Source organism: Procambarus clarkii, chromosome 5, assembly GCF_040958095.1.
Source record: "Procambarus clarkii isolate CNS0578487 chromosome 5, FALCON_Pclarkii_2.0, whole genome shotgun sequence".
In the NCBI taxonomy this organism is placed as follows: domain Eukaryota; kingdom Metazoa; phylum Arthropoda; class Malacostraca; order Decapoda; family Cambaridae; genus Procambarus; species Procambarus clarkii.
In genome coordinates, this window is record NC_091154.1 from 52,427,617 (window position 1) to 52,446,271 (window position 18,655).

Sequence of the window (18,655 nt, forward strand, 5' to 3'; positions counted from 1 at the left end):
CTCCCACTTCTACATCCATCTCATCATCATTGTTATTGGGAATATCAGGATGACCATACGCTAGGGACTGTGTGGGGCTTAAAATGTAGCGTTTATCGTCAAATGCTGACAATCCTCTGCAGGTGCTGCGACATGTACAAATCTTTCCTTGCACGTTACGTATAGACCTCGACACAAACCTGATTGAAGTGTTTGTTTCAAGAGTGTGCTGAAACGAGTCATGTGAGAGTTTCTCTTGTAGATGGTATGGTACGCCCTTACACTTACAAGTGTGCTCCCCATCATGAGTGGTGAACGAATATGTTTTAGGTCTGAGAGCAATTAACTGGTTAATAATCTTAGAGCCTATTTCAGACTTGAGTAATCCTAGTTCACCTTCTCGCGCTTTAGAGTAGGATGGATGTGTGTCATTAAAATTACTAAAATCCATACAGTCGAAGAGAGGAGACTTATTCAACTCTTCAAACACATCCTGACAGTCAAGTTTAATGATGAAAGAGTCTGTATCTGTATATAACAGACTCGCTTTATCTCCATACGCAGGTTTGACAACATCATACCAGAACTCATAGAGACGCCTCTTAGCAATTTGAAGTATATGATAACCCAGATACGTAGGAGTGTTGACTAGGAGAGACTTCTGCTTGATAGTACATATCACACGATCCTTACTTAACAAAAGACTCCGCTTGAAGAACGGGTTTCGAGCATGTTTCAGGAAATGTCTACGATCTGTGACCAAATAGTGTTTGTTCCCATATTTAGATACATCTGTGAGACTCTTTCCATATATAGAGTTTGATACGAGTTTGAAAGCTTTTTTTTTTATCGCGCATTTGGTACTGGCACGTTCGCGAACGTTGGTTTCAATGAAGTCTTTAAGGTAGCTCTCCTGCTCGAATTCGTAGATGTCATGAACTTTAGCTATTTCTAATCCAATGCGCATGAGCAACTGTAACAAGTCCAGACTAACGAGGTAGTCTTTCTGAGGAAGGTGAGAAGCAATTAATTTAGTGTTGTTTTTAGGCACACCGCGACTTTCTTCTGTAAGAATATTCTTACTGTAGGGTGAAATGTGTTCCTCGGTAATGCAAGTATGCGACAGAACTAGGGGCAGTTCATCTGTATACCTAGCTACCTCAGGTCGGACCTGCAGTGTATCACACAACACCCAATATCCCTTGGACCCATCACAAGGGATATTCTCCAAGCCTTACTCCAGCAGCACGTCACGCTCATTGTGTGTCAGTTTCCGAATCCCGCCACGAGGGAGCAGTTCAGTCATACACGCCCCGTAAAGACTGTTAAAATACAGGTAAATGATGTAGCTACTATCTTCCCCTAGATCTAAGCCTGTGTGCTGGTTCTCCACATTCGTGTACTGCCTCGTCACACTGGTGAACCCACCTCGGAGATTCCGACGAAGTAAATCATATAACAATGGGTCTGACACAACATCAAGTTCAACTTTCGATTTAAGCAAGAATGCATCCCAAGCAAATGAGGGTAAAGAAATGTAGTGGGAAATGTCTAATTTGTAGAGAGCAAGCATGGTATCTCGCCAGACTGTGAACACATCAGCTAGCAAACCTGTGTCCACTTTGAGGTAAAGAAGCAGATACTTCCCTATGTTGCGACATTTAGCCAAATCAAAAATTTCTAAGGCTTGTTTATAATCTTTTTCTGACAACTCTTCGTCTTTTAGTGTATTGTAAAACTTATCACGAGAAGGAAGGTGCGGTTCATCTAACACAGACATAGAGGATAAATAATCATAGCAGAATGATTGTTTACCCTTGAGAAGTTTTGGGATGGCCGCTTTATTTACACCTTTTAACATAGCCAAAGTGAATGTGGTAGGTTTCCCACTATCAATATGATCCTTGGCTATTCTTCCTAGCGAGCCGTTGAGAAGGGCTAAACTATCCAAAAATCTTAAGTTGTTCACATCAACTTTCATAAATTTAAATCCATCCTTAGCTAATATATCTATTTCACTTCCTGGTCTATCTCTCATCTCGTTTAGGATTACTCCTAAATCATAGGAAGCGTTGTGGGAAAAAGTGTATAGGAACTTGTATGAATTTACACACTGCAAATTACATCTATCACAGTAAGCTGCTTGATAATTGTGGAATCTTACTGTGTGGTCGTGATGACGGACTTTGATTACATCTTCTCCGTTAAAAGGTTCATCACAGAGTTCACAGGTTGTTTTTGTCTCAAATAGTGCCTGCTGTTGCTGAGACATGTGAAGTTCATAGGATACTATCCCCTTCTTGATTCTAGCCCATGATACTTCTAGCGTGGTTACAAAGTGATTGGCCGCATCTTTACCCAAATAAGTATCTTTCTCAACAATATTCATCTGTCTGTCAATGATAATGTACGCATACGCTACTGCGTTGTGACGTGATTATATCATTCCCTTAGGGTTCGAGCGGCCTAACATGCACTCAAAGTCATAAAAGCACATGTGACTAGGACCATATCCCCGTCCATAGTTACGGAAAGTAATCTTCCTCTCTGGCGGGTAAAATTTGAGAGTCTGATGTACTTTGCATGTACTTTCATGACTCTGCATGCGATCTGCTGGGAGTGATATCATACAACAATGACAAAAGCTCTGATGACTTGGGATGCGTTCTCCATGATCTTGCATATTACGTACATATTGGTTAAAATCCTTAATTAATACTAAGTGTGGAGCTTCCAAAATCAGCAATGGTATGACATCTGTATATCCCCCTCTTCCCTTCCTAGCTAGTGTAATGTAGTGTCGTTGTCGTCTAGCATTTTCATCTCTTTCTAGTGAATAGATGAATATGCTGACTTTATTCATTTTCTCTACCTTGTGAATATCCTCGAATGTTACTGCAGAATTGACATCTGCTGGCCAATTAATGTGTCTGAGACACCATCTCGCTTCTCCACACCATTTACGAATATTATCTAGATGCATCCCCTTAGCTAAACATTTATAAGCAGCAACACACTGCATAAGGCAAATATCAGCCTCTCCCTCTGGATTGAAAACCAACTGCTTTCCGCGCAAGCCTTCAGGATAGTCTACATGCGAGCCTAATCTTATCGCGTGTTCAATCTGACCACAGTTAATGTAAAACCCGGTGAGCCGCTCAAGCAAGACATTGGACCCCTTCCCTCTCTTCAAGGTACTGGGATATTTTCCCTGTCAATTCGTCAGCCCAAAAATCAATAAGGGTGTCTACCTCCTCAAGAGTTATTCTTCGCCCCTCACACCGTATGGGAAAGCCATCGTTATTTATAGGATCCAATAGATCCTCCTCCTCCTCCCTGTCTTGTTGTACATTTAAATTCCGCACAATTAGAGTAATATCTGGGTAAATTAGGAGAGATGGGTGTTGTGGAGAGAAAAGGGTGCGTATCTCATTAATGAAAAAATCACTGTATGTTCTCAGATAGAGTCCTGGGGAGGTGTTAACATGTTCTGGTATGGAGAATGAAAGCCGAACATAACCGCCATTATAGTTATCAATTCGATCCAGTAGCTGAGGTTGAATTTCTAGGGCAGGTGGGGGAGAGGGAGAGAGAGGTGGTGGGGGTGATGGGAGAGGACTACGGGGGGTGGGGGGTGGTGATAGTCCCCCTCCGAGATGAATGGGCGACACTGCACGGTCAGCTATTACGCCAGACGGTGCTAACCAGTCAGAACTGTCAGACGCTGACGAGTCAAGGTCAAGGTCTGCTGAGCTGTCGTCTGAGTCAAGGCTTTTCTCACGGTCTGTGATGCTGTTGTTAACGATAGTGATCTCACCACTGCTGCTGCTGCTGTCGCTGCTGTCGCTGATTGATTGGGGTATGGGGCTGGGGGAGGAACGGGGGGCTGAGTGAGCGCGTGAACGAGCCCTCCCCTCCCTGTGAGTTGAGGGGTGAGAGCCGGATATGGGTAATGTCCACTCTGCTGAGTTGGGTGAGTCACTCTCACTGCCGCTCTCAGCGCTGCTGGATGCCAAATCTATGTACAGTGGTGTGTCATCTGTAAAAAAGAAAAACATACTATCTCTAGAAAGAATGAAAGCATATATATATATATATATATATATATATATATATATATATATATATATGCGAACAAGCCTGAATGGTCCCCAGGACTATATGCGAATGAAAACTCACACCCCAGAAGTGACTCGAACCCATACTCCCAGAAGCAACGCAACTGGTAACTACAGGGCGCCTTAATCCACTTGACCATCACGGCCGTCAAAAGGAAGTGATAGCCGAGGCTATTTGAGCCACTTCCCCGACGGCAACTCGGATGGTAATCTTGGGCATAGCATTTCACCAAATCACCTCATTCTTTGGGGCACACGTGAGGAACACAAATGCGAACAAGCCTGAATGGTCCCCAGGACTATATGCGAATGAAAACTCACACCCCAGAAGTGACTCGAACCCATACTCCCAGAAGCAACGCAACTGGTAACTACAGGGCGCCTTAATCCACTTGACCATCACGGCCGTCAAAAGGAAGTGATAGCCGAGGCTATTTGGGGTGTGAGTTTTCATTCGCATATAGTCCTGGGGACCATTCAGGCTTGTTCGCATTTGTGTTCCTCACGTGTGCCCCAAAGAATGAGGTGATTTGGTGAAATGCTATGCCCAAGATTACCATCCGAGTTGCCGTCGGGGAAGTGGCTCAAATAGCCTCGGCTATCACTTCCTTTTGACGGCCGTGATGGTCAAGTGGATTAAGGTGCCCTGTAGTTACCAGTTGCGTTGCTTCTGGGAGTATGGGTTCGAGTCACTTCTGGGGTGTGAGTTTTCATTCGCATATAGTCCTGGGGACCATTCAGGCTTATTCGCATTTGTGTTCCACACGTGTGCCCCAAAGAATGAGGTGATTTGGTGAAATGCTATGCTCAAGATTACCATCCGAGTTGCCGTCGGGGAAGTGGCTCAAATAGCCTCGGCTATCACTTCCTTTTGACGGCCGTGATGGTCAAGTGGATTAAGGCGCCATGTAGTTACCAGTTGCGTTGCTTCTGGGAGTATGGGTTAGAGTCACTTCTGGGGTGTGAGTTTTCATTCATATATATATATATATATATATATATATATATATATATATATATATATATATATATATATATATATATATATATATATATATATATATATATATATATTAGTATATTTTGGTAGCAGTCTTTCCTGTAGACATATATTATTAAATATGACCGAAAAAGTAAGATTAATAATTCTAACACGAATTTTCTCAATCTTTCGTACATTACGCTTCACTGTTGGAGGTAAATCAAAAATCAATTCTCCAAAATTCATTTTTATTTCTAGTCTGACGCGACACGGGCGCGTTTCGTAAAACTTATTACATTTTCAAAGACTTTAGTTCACAAATACACAACTGAATAGAACTTACGTATCTCCGATTTTATATCTACATTTGAGTGAGGTGGAAGGGGTGATGTGGCATTAACACAAGACAGAACAAAATGTGGTATTAATAGGGTATTAATTTCATCAACACAAGACAGAACAAGAGTATTAATAGGGTATTAATTTCATCAACACAAGACAGAACACGAAGCAATGGATATTGAATAGAAGTGTTTGTAGAAAGCCTATTGGTCCATATTTCTTGATGCTTCTATATTGGAGTGGAGTCTTGAGGTGGGTAGAATATAGTTGTGCAATAATTGGCTGTTGATTGCTGGTGTTGACTTCTTGATGTGTAGTGCCTCGCAAACGTCAAGCCGTCTGCTATCGCTGTATCTATCGATGATTTCTGTGTTGTTTACTAGGATTTCTCTGGCGATGGTTTGGTTGTGGGAAGAGATTATATGTTCCTTAATGGAGCCCTGTTGCTTATGCATCGTTAAATGCCTAGAAAGAGATGTTGTTGTCTTGCCTATATACTGGGTTTTTTGGAGCTTAGTCCCCAAGTGGGCATTTGAAGGCATAGACGACGTTAGTCTCTTTTAAAGCGTTCTGTTTTGTGTCTAGAGAGTTTCTCATGAGTAGGCTGGCCGTTTTTCTGGTTTTATAGTAAATCGTCAGTTGTATCCTCTGATTTTTGTCTGTAGGGATAACGTTTCTATTAACAATATCTTTCAGGACCCTTTCCTCCGTTTTATGAGCTGTGGAAAAGAAGTTCCTGTAAAATAGTCTAATAGGGGGTATAGGTGTTGTGTTAGTTGTCTCTTCAGAGGTTGCATGGCTTTTCACTTTCCTTCTTATGATGTCTTCGACGAAACCATTGGAGAAGCCGTTATTGACTAGGACCTGCCTTACCCTACAGAGTTCTTCGTCGACTTGCTTCCATTCTGAGCTGTGGCTGAGAGCACGGTCGACATATGCGTTAACAACACTCCTCTTGTACCTGTCTGGGCAGTCACTGTTGGCATTTAGGCACATTCCTATGTTTGTTTCCTTAGTGTAGACTGCAGTGTGGAAACCTCCTCCCTTTTCCATGACTGTTACATCTAGAAAGGGCAGCTTCCCATCCTTTTCCATCTCGTAAGTGAAACGCAGCACGGAACTCTGCTCAAATGCCTCCTTCAGCTCCTGCAGATGTCTGACATCAGGTACCTGTGTAAAAATGTCGTCAACATACCTGCAGTATATGGCCGGTTTCAAGTTCATGTCGACTAAGACTTTTTGCTCGATGGTACCCATGTAGAAGTTTGCAAACAGGACACCTAGGGGAGAACCCATGGCGACCCCATCTGCTTGCTTATACATGTGCCCATCCGGGCTCAAGAAGGGTGCCTCTTTAGTACAAGCTTGGAGTAGTTTCCTCAGAATATTTTCTGGTATGTCAAGAGGAGTACAGGCCGGATCACGATACACTCTGTCGGCTATCATTCCGATTGTCTCGTCCACAGGTACGTTGGTAAACAGCGATTCTACGTCCAACGAGGCTCTTATCCCTGTGGCCCGTGTGCCCCGCAGTAAGTCAACAAATTCCTTTGGAGACTTCAGGCTGAAGGCGCAAGGAACATAAGGAGTCAGCAGGCCGTTGAGTCGCTTCGCCAGTCTGTACGTAGGTGTGGGTATCTAGCTAATGATTGGCCGAAGTGGGTTTCCAGGCTTGTGCGTCTTGACATTTCCATACGCATATCCAGGTTTATATTCCCCAATGATCTTTGGCAGGTGGAGTCCGGATTTCTTAGCGTTCACAGTTTCGATCAGTTTGTTGACCTTTGCTTTTAATTCGGCTGTAGTGTCCTTCGTTACCCTTTGGAACTTAGTTTGGTCAGAGAGTATGATGTTCATTTTCGCCAGATATTCGTCTTTTTTAAGAATGACATATATTGGCGACTTGTCACCTCTCCTGACAACTATCTCCTTGTTCTCACGAAGGCTTTTAGCTGCCGCTTTAAGCTTGGGGGACAGTATGGTGCTTCTGTAGTTGCCTCGATTCTTTCCTCCTTCTGCAATAAGTTCTGCTTGTAAGGTATCTTTGGTAGTGACCTTCTTTTGTGTCTCGAGGTCGAATATGTCGTCCAACAGAATTTCCAACTCTACTTTCCGGGCCATCTCATTCGGTCTGGACATAACATGACAGACATAACATGACGCAACTACTTCATGCTACAAACGAGTGGAGAAATAGCAACATCGACGATAGTATCCGTACCCGCATTGAACAACACCTCGACATCCTCACAGACCAACATCACCTCAGCACTGAAACAAGGATTATCAAGAAACTAACAACATTATATGGAGGACCTATGGCAATTCCACGACCAAGAGATGGCTTCCTGAACCTTGCAGGAATTAACCTTACTGAGGACCAAGTCACTCTCCTAAATCTGGGCATAAACTGTCATGTTATGTCCAGACCGAATGAGATGGCCCGGAAAGTAGAGTTGGAAATTCTGTTGGACGACATATTCGACCTCGAGACACAAAAGAAGGTCACTACCAAAGATACCTTACAAGCAGAACTTATTGCAGAAGGAGGAAAGAATCGAGGCAACTACAGAAGCACCATACTGTCCCCCGAGCTTAAAGCGGCAGCTAAAAGCCTTCGTGAGAACAAGGAGATAGTTGTCAGGAGAGGTGACAAGTCGCCAATATATGTCATTCTTAAAAAAGACGAATATCTGGCGCAAATGAACATCATACTCTCTGACCAAACTAAGTTCCAAAGGGTAACGAAGGACACTACAGCCGAATTAAAAGCAAAGGTCAACAAACTGATCGAAACTGTGAACGCCAAGAAATCCGGACTCCACCTGCCAAAGATCATTGGGGAATATAAACCTGGATATGCGTATGGAAATGTCAAGACGCACAAGCCTGGAAACCCACTTCGGCCAATCATTAGCCAGATACCCACACCTACGTACAGACTGGCGAAGCGACTCAACGGCCTGCTGACTCCTTATGTTCCTTGCGCCTTCAGCCTGAAGTCTCCAAAGGAATTTGTTGACTTACTGCGGGGCACACGGGCCACAGGGATAAGAGCCTCGTTGGACGTAGAATCGCTGTTTACCAACGTACCTGTGGACGAGACAATCGGAATGATAGCCGACAGAGTGTATCGTGATCCAGCCTGTACTCCTCTTGACATACCAGAAAATATTCTGAGGAAACTACTCCAAGCTTGTACTAAAGAGGCACCCTTCTTGAGCCCGGATGGGCACATGTATAAGCAAGTAGATGGGGTCGCCATGGGTTCTCCCCTAGGTGTCCTGTTTGCAAACTTCTACATGGGTACCATCGAGCAAAAAGTCTTAGTCGACATGAACTTGAAACCGGCCATATGCTGCAGGTATGTTGACGACATTTTTACACAGGTACCTGATGTCAGACATCTGCAGGAGCTGAAGGAGGCATTTGAGCAGAGTTCCGTGCTGCGTTTCACTTACGAGATGGAAAAGGATGGGAAGCTGCCCTTTCTAGATGTAACAGTCATGGAAAAGGGCGGAGGTTTCCACACTGCAGTCTACACTAAGGAAACAAACATAGGAATGTGCCTAAATGCCAACAGCGACTGCCCAGACAGGTACAAGAGGAGTGTTGTTAACGCATATGTCGACCGTGCTCTCAGCCACAGCTCAGAATGGAAGCAAGTCGACGAAGAACTCTGTAGGGTAAGGCAGGTCCTAGTCAATAACGGCTTCTCCAATGGTTTCGTCGAAGACATCATAAGAAGGAAAGTGAAAAGCCATGCAACCTCTGAAGAGACAACTAACACAACACCTATACCCCCTATTAGACTATTTTACAGGAACTTCTTTTCCACAGCTCATAAAACGGAGGAAAGGGTCCTGAAAGATATTGTTAATAGAAACGTTATCCCTACAGACAAAAATCAGAGGATACAACTGACGATTTACTATAAAACCAGAAAAACGGCCAGCCTACTCATGAGAAACTCTCCAGACACAAAACAGAACGCTTTAAAAGAGACTAACGTCGTCTATGCCTTCAAATGCCCACTTGGGGACTGTAAGCTCCAAAAAACCCAGTATATAGGCAAGACAACAACATCTCTTTCTAGGCGTTTAACGATGCATAAGCAACAGGGCTCCATTAAGGAACATATAATCTCTTCCCACAACCAAACCATCGCCAGAGAAATCCTAGTAAACAACACAGAAATCATCGATAGATACAGCGATAGCAGACGGCTTGACGTTTGCGAGGCACTACACATCAAGAAGTTAACACCAGCAATCAACAGCCAATTATTGCACAACTATATTCTACCCACCTCAAGACTCCGCTCCAATATAGAAGCATCAAGAAATATGGACCAATAGGCTTTCTACAAACACTTCTATTCAATATCCATTGCTTCGTGTTCTGTCTTGTGTTGATGAAATTAATACCCTATTAATACTCTTGTTCTGTCTTGTGTTGATGAAATTAATACCCTATTAATACCACATTTTGTTCTGTCTTGTGTTAATGCCACATCACCCCTTCCACCTCACTCAAATGTAGATATAAAATCGGAGATACGTAAGTTCTATTCAGTTGTGTATTTGTGAACTAAAGTCTTTGAAAATGTAATAAGTTTTACGAAACGCGCCCGTGTCGCGTCAGACTAGAAATAAAAATGAATTTTGGAGAATTGATTTTTGATTTACCTCCAACAGTGAAGCGTAATGTACGAAAGATTGAGAAAATTCGTGTTAGAATTATTAATCTTACTTTTTCGGTCAAATTTAATAATATATATATATATATATATATATATATATATATATATATATATATATATATATATATATATATATATATATATATATATATATATATATATATATATATATATTTATTTTGAGGTGAGGGAATAGATTAAGGGGAATTAATATCTTTAGGAAATAGACTGAAATAAGACAGTATTAACTTACTTATGTCCTAGCAAGGGGGATGAGCAGGTGTGAGGCTGTGAATCCTTAACGTAGTGCTAACTGGGCGTGATATTGTCTCGTAGCCCTCCATCTGCTGGCGCGGCCGCCGCCACCCTTGTTGAAGGGGCGGGGTGTGCCCTCGAGTGAGATCTGCTCTCCTTAGCTCAGTGTGGGATGGATGGGATACAGACTCGATGACGTCTATCTGTTCCCTCCGTCGATTGAGGTAAGGATTATAACCTGAAATGGAACAAAATGATATTCAACACGGGTGAATGTGGAAAATATGTTTATTATGCATGTGTGTTCGCTTGCAACTGGATGTAATACAGATACGAGAAGTATATTTATATATGTTACCTACGTTTATGTGAAGTTTCATTCCGGCGATGACCTCCTCGCGGGGCAGGTGAGCAATAAGGACACTTCACGGTTTTGTAAACTGAAATTGGAAAGATCATATTTAACTGTGTGGAATGTAATAGCCGAATGAGTAATATTCTCACACTATAAGAGAGATGATAGTTTACACAAGCAATATTTCACCTGTAGATGTCATAAAATGAACTGTGGAATATTAAATAAGAATAACACTCACGGTTATCACAGAAAATCTGCTGACATCGCTTGCATTTGATGTCGTAATGGCCTAGGGGCGGTTTTTCACAGCTTGCGCATTGCAGCCGACATAGTTGATTTGGTGATGGAATATAAAACACTCCGCATTTCATGCAGGCTGTTGAGATTCGTCTTTCCATGACGCAGAGCTGTATGGTGAGTGTGTGTAGCGAATGAAGACTCGCAGTGAACTAACGGCGCGTTTGTGTGTGAGGGGAGGGAAACGATCCCGGTCAAATGAGAAGTGATTGATGGTTGGCAGGTGAGGGCCTGCTAGCAGAAGTACGACCCTCGCCCCTCCTTAACGAATCCGCAGTGGATAGAGACCCATGCTGGGGTCAACATCTCCAGACAACTCTGAAGACATCGAAAAACCATTTAAGCAAATGGACCACATCCGCAAGAGGCTGCTCTCTCTTACCCCCCTCAACACTTACGGCTTCCTGTAGGGGGAAGCTAATGGACGTCAATGTTATCCTCTCAGGTATGGGGGCTCCCCTCTCCCTACACAACATAACCTACATACTCCTCCTCTTCCTCCCTACATGATTGCATACCAACCACTTAGCTTCCAGCCCCTACCCAACATGACTCTCTCAAGCGACGCCTGGCCGGACGCCATGCGTCATAACATCCGGGGAAACCTTTGAGATGATGTACACATGCCCACATACTTATCTTCCCCTCTTACCTACATGACCCACAACATCCCTTACATTTTACCCCTGTGACCCAAAACGTCCCCCACGACGCAACCCGACTCATTCTACGGACTCCCACACCACTTTTGACTATGACCGAGATCAATCCCGGAGGTTCTCCTCGGGTTTGGGACGGTCATAGTCGCACTTTACACTACTGACAGCCAATCATTAACACGGCAACCTAACTGCCGGTATGCAAAGGGATAACAAGAATTTCAACCGGATACTTGGGTAATGATGATATGCAATAAACACAATGGCACTGTCAATGGGACAGGCAATAACATGCACAATAATAATCACACACATTACTAAATGTGTGGTGTATGTGAAACTCACATTCACAGACGAGTGAAATGCAGTGATACCACACAGATAACACGCATTCACCGTCGATTCACCTATAACCTGTAAAAGGTATGAGAAGGTGAGAACTGTAGTTGAATCCTCAGATCAACACAGACACAATAAAACAATGACAAGATCTTGTACTTACAGATACGTCGATTTTTTCGTCGTCTGACGCGGTTGAGTACACGCTACGCGCCTCACTCTAAGCTGTATTTCAGCCCTCAAACTACCGCCAGATGATGTAGACAGCCACCCACAGGCAGCTAAGTACATGGAGTCCAAGCATGTTATAGCAAAATCAAAGTAACCAACCAAAATCAACTCATTCCATCTCAAACAAATTTCAAAACAATCCTCTACGGCTGTATCAGTGCATGCTGCCCGCCTCTGCCCGGACAGCTGCATCCCAACGGAAGGGATTATACATCAACGAGTGCTTGACTAGGAACAGACAGCAACTCCTCTACCGCCTGCGTCAAATCTGTCATCAAAACCCAGATGCGATTCATCAGTGCTTCGTTAGAGATGGATCGACTAAGGTGAGAAAGACTGCAGGGGGTAAAATGTTTACAATTGCTAATGAAGAGAACCTCAACACTTTCCTCTCCCAATATGGTTTGTCTCACCATATTATCACTCTCAATGAATCAACTTAATTAACCCCCTTGTCACCTAGTGCGGGCTAGGTATCCTAAGTCTCCTTGTTTCATTTTTTTTACTTAATTTTTAACTTACTCTTCACTAGTCATTTACTGAACTTAATTAATTGAGTGCATTAATATTTCTTTAGGTCTTATTAATTTTGAGTGCATTAATATTTCTTTAGGTCTTATTAAACTGAACTATTTATAGTTAATAATCATTAGCTTAAATTTGCCTATGTTTATTATTCAACTTTTTCTTTGATTTCATTTATTACCTAGTTTACCTAGCCTCGCCATGCTCCCTTACTCCATTGTACCCCTGGCTTTGCCTGTATCTCAAATTGCAAATTGTTACTTACAGTGTACCTGAGAGTACTTGTAAGCAATCTACCTCATTTTTCTTTTTTTGCTCAATTTGTTTTTGTATTGTATAGTCTTGTTTATATATTTGTTTTGTATATCTAAATCTTTTGTTTTGTATAGTCCATGTTTATATGTTTTTTCTTTGATTTCATTTATTACCTAGGTTGCCTAGCCTCGCCATACTCCCTTACTCCATTGTACCCCTGTAAGCTCCTTGTAAGCTACCTCATTTTTTTCTTTTGTTGTTCATTTTGTGTTTGTTTTGTATAGTATTGTTTATATAATTTTCCCCCTTTTATAGCTTAATTCTACTTTGTAATTTGCCTTTCTTGCCTTGTTTTCCTGCAACCAGCTTTTTTATGCAGACAAGTATAGACCCAGAACTAAACCTCTTATCCACTATCTATGACAATCATCACTTTAATGTTCTAAATTGCAGATATTTTGCAGCACATAATGTAAACAATGTATTAACACATAATCACAATATCTCTGTAATCAACTTGAACGTTAGATCCCTAGGTAAACACTTCGATGGTCAGCTTTCAGCCTCTGATTCTGCTATTGAGTTCAATAGGTTCTTCTCCTCCATTGGGTCATCCCTTGCAAATGATATTCCATCTTTCAGTACTGACGTTAAGGACTATCTTACAGGTAACTATCCACAGTCTCTGTACCTAAAGCCTATTAATTTCACTGACGTCAATGAGACAATCCTTTCCCTTAAAACCAAGTCTAGTGCCCTTGAGGAGATACCAACTTTAATTTACAAAAAAGCCTCCAGAACTTTAGCCCCTGCTATTGCATTGCTCTTCAACAAGTCACTTGAACTCCAAACCTATCCAGATATCCTAAAAAAAAGCGAGAGTTACCCCTGTTCACAAATGTGGTGTTCTCACAGATGTTAACAACTACAGACCTATATCAATCCTGCCTAACTTGTCAAAAACTTTTAAAAAACTAATCTACAAGCAGTTGTACTTGTATCTAGCCAAACACAATATACTTAGCTCTTGCCAATATGGCTTCAGACCCCAAAAAAGCACTAACGATGCACTTATTAGTATGCTTAACTTGATTCATACAGCTCTTGATAAAAATGAGTTCCCTGTTGGGTTATTTGTGGACCTGCGTAAGGCTTTTGACACTGTCAACTACCAAAACCTTCTTCTTAAATTACACCATTATGGAGTCAGAGGACACTCCCTGCAATATCTCAAATCCTACCTTACTGACAGGCTCCAGTATGTTTCTGTGAATAATTCAATTTCTCCCACCCTACCCATCAACATTGGTGTTCCTCAGGGCAGCATACTTGGCCCTCTCTTCTTTCTCATCTACATTAATGACCTTCCAAATGCCTCCCAACACCTCAAACCAATTCTATTTGCTGACGACACAACCTTCATTTACTCCAGTCCTGACCCCCTTGCTCTAAAGGCCACAGTAAATACTGAGCTAAATAAAGTCCATCTTTGGCTAACTGCCAACAAACTCACCCTTAACATTGACAAAACTTTCTATATTCTGTTTGGCAATAAATCCTCTAATCAAATAAATCTCAAAATAAACAATACCCAAATTTGTAACAAATTAGATGGCAAATTCCTTGGCATTCTCATTGACCACAAGCTGAAATTCCATGGACACATTCTAAATATATCAAAAAAAGTTTAAAAAACTGTTGGCATTCTTTCTAAGATCAGATATTATGTACTCCGCCCTGCCCTGGTGACTCTCTATTACTCCCTCATCTATCCATATCTAAACTATGGCATTTGTGCTTGGGGTTCTACTACCCAAAATCATTTACATCCTCTAATTACTCAACACAAAGCTGCTATTAGGACAATATCCAACTCTGGCCCCAGACATCACTCGGTACCCCTACTCAAATCTCTGAATATGTTAGATATTAAGTCACTGCACATTCTCTCATGTGTATTATACATATATAAAACGCTGAACTGCAATGCCAATCCTGACCTCAAAAGGTTCATAGAAGGTTGTAACAGAACCCATGAGCACCATACCAGAAATATATACAGTTTTGATATTCCTAGAGTACGACTTAATCAAACTAGAAATGCTCTACAAATCAAGGGACCCAGCATGTGGGATGATCTTCCTAACCATGTTAAAGACTGTACCTCTCTCAACCAGTTTAAGATAAAGACGAAGCTATACCTAATAAATTCCCTGTAACCTACCTTACCCCTCTATTGTCAACCAATGCCTGTTTTTTTTTAAATGGTGCTGTTTGTCGACAGAATTGTATTTGTTCTGCTTTTTCATCCATGTTCCCCCCTTTTTTATCTCTTTTTTTATTTGTTCTCAACTCATTTTATTCTTTATGCTCAATTAGTATTAAGCTTTAGTCATTTAAGTTTTTTATGCCCGAAACGCTTTGCGTAATAGTGGCTTTAGGCATTGTATGTACTAGCCCTATCTATAAATCCATCACTCTTTGTAAAATCTCTTGTATGTATGTACCTTACCTAAATAAACATTTGATTTGATTTGATTTGATTTGATTTGATTTGATTTGACTTTACAAGGCACTTTACGTCTATGGTGAGTCACATAGTTACTAGTCTTGCTGCACACCCACCCAACTGGGCGGCAGCTTAACAGTCATGTGCATGCATTACTTACAGTAAGCAAATTTTGGATACTTCGCTAAGATTTCGAGCAGCACATCTTTATGAATGAAGTACTTACACATTTCTTGGACACTATTGATGGTGTTATCTCTAAATTCCGCGATTTTTTCACATTCCATTATATAATGACGCAAAGTATGCGAATAGTTCTGCTGACAGAGTTTACATTTAGTCAAATCTACATCAGCAGATGTTACAAATTCCCAGAGGTACTTGTAGCCGAGCCTAAGCCTAGCAGTGGTAACATCTAGAAGTCTGCTAACATTATTGGATGACCCACAGACGTGCGGTTCTTCCTGCATAATAGAATGATGATAGATGGAGTAACTGGTGTGAATTTCACTTTGCCTCAAGTCTCCGAAATTTAGTTGATGTTCCTGGGATATTGCTGCCCTCAGGCTGCTCAAAGGCAGTCCAAGTTGGTAATCAATTCCCTCTTTACGACCAAAAGTCTTGGCCAACTCATTAGTTCTATCATGCATTCTGAGACCAATATGGGAAGGAATCCACAGGAAACAAACTCTGACTCCATCATTGATTATTTCATTATATCTGTGTCTAGCTTCAGAGATAAGCACGTCACAGTTATGCCTTAGGGAGCTGAGGGCAGTCAAGGATGACAAGGAGTCACTTACAATTAGAGTGTCAACTTTGGATTCATATACGCGCTCGAGTGCAAGGATTATGGCAACCAATTCTGTTTGAAGAGTGGAGGCCCAGTTACTTAGACGTGCTCCACACTCATGGAAGAAGGAACCATCTCTCCCTGTCACAACAACTGCACTTCCAGCTGCACTATAGGACTCATGCAAGGATCCATCAGTGTAAATAATCTGGGAAAGGGAGCGCTCGCTAACTAAAGTATCAATTTGGCTTAAGGCATTGTATTTTGCTTCTTGTCGAAGCAAGGCTTGTTCTTTAATCAGCTTCTTGGGTGGGAAAGGGGGGACAATAATTTGGAAAGGAGTGATCTCCCATGGGGAAGGAAAGTGTTGTTGTAGTCTCTCTTGGTAAGGGTGATGAAAGTTATACATTCTGAGCACATTGGCAGTTACGGCAATCCATTTGGAGGGATGCTGATCTTCAAGGAAGAAGGCTTGGAGGGCTTCAGTGCAGGGGTTAGGGTGGGTTAGCCTAAGCGTCTTGATACCAATTAAAGCATTAATTTCAGTGATACGATCACTTACACGTGAAATATTCAGTTCCTTCCTCATGTTTAGTAATTTAGTTGTACGGGGACATCCGAGGATTATCCTCATGGCTTCGTTTTGCATCTTTTCCAGCCCTCCAAGCATTCTCTCAGGCACTAGGGCAAGCATGGGTGCAACATAATCATTCAGTGATCTAATATATGAGAGATATATCATTTTGACAATTCTCACATTTGCACCATAGCTTAGATGGTAGCCTGCCACAGCCTTGAGAGCACGGAGCCTCTCTCTACATTGGCGACCCAGTCTGGCTACAACGTTGCGGTACAGTAGAACCTCACGACCAAGGTATTTGTATCTGGTTACATAGTCGAGCAGAGAGCCATCATCCAACTGTATTTTGCGAACGGCCCCACCTCGTCTGGGTGAACGTCGGTTCAGGATATTTGTTTTCTCTACTGAGATGACCAAGCCTAGTTCCTGACATGTGTGCAATATGATCATTTTGGTTCATATTGCACACATGTCAGAACATTTTGGGTGTTGGTATACCCATCATCACCCAGCAAAAACCTACTATCAGAATAATAACAAACTCTGCTTTCAGACAACACTCAGCTCCCCTGTTTAAATCCCTTAACTTGCTAAATATTAACTCCACATATTCTCTTGTGTCAACTACATTTACAAAACCCTGTTCTTATATGCAAACCATGCTCTGAAACTCTCCCTGGACAGGTGTAATAGGACCCTTTATCACCACATCTGAAATAAATATATCTTTGATATCCCCAGGGTCAAACTTAATCTGTGTAAACAGTCTATGCAAATTAAGGGACCTAGTCTACGGAACTCACTCCCTAGTGAATTGAAAAGCTGTCAAACTTTTGCCTCTTTTAAAAACAAAACTAAAAAGTACCTAATTTCATCTTCGTAGTTTCAACAAAGAGCATTCAGAGAAGACCTTGTGGATTCTCACTGAACACTTTAATCTTTTCTTCTCCTACCACCCCCATTATTTTTTTGTATGTTTTTTTTTATTGCAATGCTACAGTTTACAGAGAACACACACATATAAATAACATATAAATAAATTTTGTTTTTGTTGTTTGTAAATATATAAATGCTTTAAACTTATAACTGAATAACTGATTATAGCTGAATAACCAGAACATAATTTGTAGTCTCACATACAACCAAAGTGTACTTAAGCTCTGCCTTTCCTTTCCAAAGGTGTTTATTTTTATTTTTTTTTTTTTTTGTTTGTTTGTCATCTTTGCCTGTTTTATACTCTTAATTATTTGTTCTTAGTTAATCCCCTTGTCACTAAACCTAGGGCTTTTTATTACCCTGTTAATTAACCATTACTAAGCTAATTATCTTCAAGATCATTTTTTTTTTTTTTTATGATTATCATTTTTCTTATTATTTTTTATTTTACATTTATATTGTCAGTCTCTACTGATTTTTTGTTTTTTTATTTTATGTAACTTCTGTGTCCTCCCTGGCTATCTATTGGATCTTTATTTTACTTCTAAATTGTTACTATTTTATTGTATTTGCTTTTATTCTTGTGTTTTGCTTTATCGTGTATCTTGTATCGTGATCCCTCTGCATCCTATGCACACTGATATTGATCCTGATCAAAATCTTCTGTCTCATATCTACACCAACCAGCACATTGATCATCATTATTGCAAGTATTTCACAGCACACCAGGCTAAACACAAACTTCAAAATAGCACCTGTCTATCAGTTTATAACCAAAATGTTAGATCACTTGGT